Consider the following 4,666-nt stretch of genomic DNA (forward strand, 5'->3'; position numbering starts at 1 on the left):
TGTTATTGTTGTAATAGTAATAGTAATAGTAATAATAATGGCAGCAGAAGTAGATGCAATAGCAGTGAGAGTAGCAGCAGCAATAGTAATCATCGCAGGAGTAGCAGCAACAGCAGCATCACCAAACACAGGTAGTAATAGCAGCAGCTTCAGCAGCAGTTGTAGTAAGACGTAACAGCTGCTGCCGTGAACTCTCTGTTTCCGAAGGAGCGCCACGAGAGGAGTCGTTGCCCGAGCATGAATTAAATCTGCCAGAGGAGCAGGAAACCGCAAGAAAGCAAGGAGTTTCGCCTTCCCGGTTTCGCTCGTCTCCCTTCTTCCTTTTCCCGCTTTCCCTCTTGGCAGGTAACAACATTACCGCTGTTGCCTTTTCCCTCCCTCGGCGAGGCTGGGAACAGTGATGCTGCCAGTAGAATAATGGGAAAGGTGGTGCTCGTGGTAGCAGCAGTTGTAGCAGTAGTGTTTGTAGTATTCACACTGGTAGTAGTAATGAAAGTAGCAATAACAGCTGTAGTAGTAGTATCAATAGTACAGATAGGACTAGGAGTGATTTATAGTGACTACTGCGGTGGTGTCTGTAGCCGCAACAGGAGCAAAGGTTGCAATAAAATACGAAGTGATGTGTTATATAATTAACAAAACGGCTAGGAGATATTTATGAATCAACATAAATAACCTATACACGGAACAACAACGAACCTGAAAAAAAATTTACGTACTGCGAAGAAAAAAATAATCATTATATTGAGTAAAAATTAAAGTGACTGAGCGTATTGTCTCGACATAATGTGCATATACTACATAATATATAAAGTGATTGCTATTCTATATAGTGCATCCTTGCGTGCTATTTTAAATGTATCATAATCAGTTAATCACTGGTGAGTGTAGCTATAGCAAGCAGACATTTAACGAAAATATTATACATATGAAATCAGGCAACAGCACAGTGAATTATGTAAATGCCTTTGTCGGAGGAGAAGTTTTCTTGTTATACTATGATGAATGTTGTATAAATACTATGTAGTTTGTATGGTATAAATTGTATCTATTTCCGAAAGTGTGTGTGTGTGTGTGTATGTGTGTGTGTGTGTGTGTGTGTGTGTGTGTGTGTGTGTGTGTGTGTGTGTGTGCGTGTGCGTGTGTGTGTGTGTGTGTGTGTGTGTGTGTGTGTGTGTGTGTGTGTGTGTGTGTGTGTGTGTGTGTGTGCGTGTGTGTGTGTATGGTCGTGCATGCGTGTCTGTATACTATAAATATCACAAGCAAAACTATATTATAAAATCAAGTACACCGCCTTCCAAGTCTACTTCTTTCTAGTGCAAAACATACTTTCTCGCTCAAAAATTCCCTCTTTTCCGTCAACGGCACATTTTACACACCCGCAGAGAGTCACCGCGTACTAAAGTGACACTGCCTCGCAAAAACAAAATGAAATTCCCCACCGAACGACCTCGTGTGATGGAGGGATTGGCGGCAAATGCAGTAACATGTATAAAACCCCACGGTGTATATAATCTTTCTTTTCCTTTCCTTCTCACCCTCTCTCTCTGTCTCTGCCTCTCTTGTCTCTTTCTCTGTGTCTATCTCAGTCTTTCTATCCCTATTGCTGGCTCTGTCTCTACCTCTATCTTTGTCTGTCTATCTTTATATATCCCTGTCTGTACGTCTGTCTATTTGCATCTGCATCTGCCTCCCTCCCTCCCTCCCTCCCTCCCTCCCTCCCTCCCTCCCTCTCTCTCTCTCTCTCTCTCTCTCTCTCTCTCTCTCTCTCTCTCTCTCTCTCTCTCTCTCTCTCTCTCTCTCTCTCTCTCTCTCTCTCTTTCTCTCTCTCTCTCTCTCTGTGTGTGTGTGTGTGTGTTTATTTCTCTCGAGTAAAACAATAACTTTCAGTCTATGCCTAAATCAACGCAAGGACCTTCCTAACTAAACTGCACATAACTACAGAGCCCGAAGGAACATTCCGTAATGAAACTTACAACACTGAACGGGCGAGAGAGTGAAGGCGAACTTTTCCAACTTTTTACGTCTTGGCAAAAGGCAATTTGGAAATGGCATCGTTACTCGTGCTGTAAGGCCGTTGAATATTTTTTGTTATTTGTATTTGTAATATCGATCAATTCCATTTGTTGGTATTAATATTTTATTTTTTTCTCTCAAAATATAATCTAAATAAATATTGAAGAACGTCCACTTCTTAGAAAGTTATTTCTTCTCACGTAGTAATATTTATGACTGTCTCTGATTTTCTTTTCTAGCTGACGCAGCATATCTAGTTAATAAAAACGCGAGAGAAACAAAGAGAGAGAGAGAGAGAGAGAGAGAGAGAGAGAGAGAGAGAGAGAGAGAGAGAGAGAGAGAGAGAGAGAGACACAAGAAGTACACCCAATAAGAAAGCAAAAGAAAACATATATCGACATAGTAACTTTCTCTTACGGGATGGAAAAAAAATCCCAACATGTATTGGAAAAGTCCGAGAATATGAGACTCGTTGAGAATGTCACGATGCATTTATAGTTCATCTCCCTCGTCGTCCTTTACAGCAAGTCTTCGAGAATATGTAAACACTGGCGGCTCTCAACGACCTTTTCGCCCTCGCCCTTAAGGTGGTCACAAGGACAGCCGAAGATCTTCTTTCCTTTTTTACAGAGGTGGATTTTTATGTATATATCGAGTTGTTATCATTTTAAAAATATATAGCGATTTTTTAATGATTTTTTTTTTTTTTTTTTTTTTTTTTTGCAAGGCTGTTCACACATTCCCGTTGGCTGTTCGAAAGTGACTTATCTAATGTCGATTTTATTGCCACATTCTGGAGGAAAGTGTTTGTATATAGGCAACAATAATAATGGTAATAACCAATGTTACTATAAAATTCCCTTGTTTGTTGCTTATAGTTCGTACATTTACGTAATATTTGCTTACCCTTTGGCTCATATTTTTTCTCTTCTGTCATACTGTTATCGTTTTTTCATTATCATTATCATCACTATCATCGTTTTCATCTTAATAATTATTTTTATTGTCTATCAATATCATAATGATCTTCATCGTTTTTTTTTCTATGAAAATTATTTTATGCGGCTGTATTAATACTGCATATTATCAATTCCGTTTACTATTTATTATCTCACGCTATCAATGTCATTAATGTAGCCGATGGAATTATAATATAACTTATCCCATTAACCATAACGTCAAAGTACTTTATGTCTATTATATTGCTAATGACTGAAACTATTAACATAAAAACAAATTATTGCCATAATAACTGTTATTATTATAACCGCCATTATTATCTATAATTTCCATCAATTGAAATCGTTTTCGTTGGCAGGTCAGACGATCCTCAAATTTGTCTATTAATTAAGAACTTTGTACTGCCGATTAGAGTCAACATCGGTACAGCCACGAAACAGCTCTATGCAGCATGAAATGAAAGGGATCTGTTACATCAGTGCATTCCGTTTGTAATACCTTCTTAATTCTCTGTCTGTCTCTCTTTCTTTCTAAGAGTTTTAAATAAAACTAGACATTATCTCATAAAACATGGCTGGCAGTTGAGTCCAAGCTGGTCGTTTTTAAAGGTCTTCTGAATGTAACACTAATCTCCGGAAACATTTTTTTTTCTGAAAACTGAATTCAAATGACTCCATCAGCAAGATGGCGGGGGTAGAAAGCGCGCTTCATTGCCTGCACAACTGTCACACCCTGTAATGAACCGTACTGTTCTCTATGTCTTCGCAGAGTTCAGAGACCGCTAAATTATAACATATCAGAAAGGAGATATATAGTTAGAAAAGGACTGTCCTTAGGATGGAATGACGCATGCGCATTCCTTTCTCTGACTCATGCCTCTCACCTCCCAGCCTTCCCCTGCTCTCCACAATACTAGATGTTGCTGTGGTAATATTGGTACAGTGAATTACTAAAGTGATCAATTGGGCAAACAAATTTCATTTCGAATGCAGAGGTAAACACAGGGATTGACATTTACCAAGTGAGACTCGATTCAAACTAGGTACCGGAACTAAGGATTTGATCCCCTCACCCAGGTTTCGAATTATTAATGCACACGTTCTGACACACACACACACACACACACACGGACACGCACACGCACACGCACACGCACACGCACACGCACACGCACACGCACACACACACACACACACACACACGCACACGCACACACACACACACACACAAACAAACACACACACACACGGACACGCACACGCACACGCACACACTCACACGCACACACACACATACACACACACAAACACACACCACGCGGCATATAATTGCAGAATTATTGCAGCCGCGGAATGTTTTATCTGTCTGGAGCGCCGGCCAAACTTCCACAAAATAACAGCTGATAAGGAAACTTTACATTGTCTGATAAGAAGAAGCTACGGGAATGAACTTGTGGTCGATTGTCGTCCTTCAATATTTTTTCCTCTCATTCCGTCACACTAACATGAGTATTTCTGCCGTTGGACGAGCGAGCGAGAGAGCGGGAGAGGGAGAAGGGGAGGAGCGAGAAAGAAAGAGGGAGAGATGGAGAGGGAGAGGGAGAGGGGGAGGGGGAGGGTGGGAGAGAGAGAGAGAGAGAGAGAGGGAGGGAGAGAGAGGGAGGGAGGGAGAGAGAGAGGGGGAGGGAGGG

This window comes from Penaeus chinensis, chromosome 19 (assembly GCF_019202785.1).
Source record: "Penaeus chinensis breed Huanghai No. 1 chromosome 19, ASM1920278v2, whole genome shotgun sequence".
In the NCBI taxonomy this organism is placed as follows: Eukaryota; Metazoa; Arthropoda; class Malacostraca; order Decapoda; family Penaeidae; genus Penaeus; species Penaeus chinensis.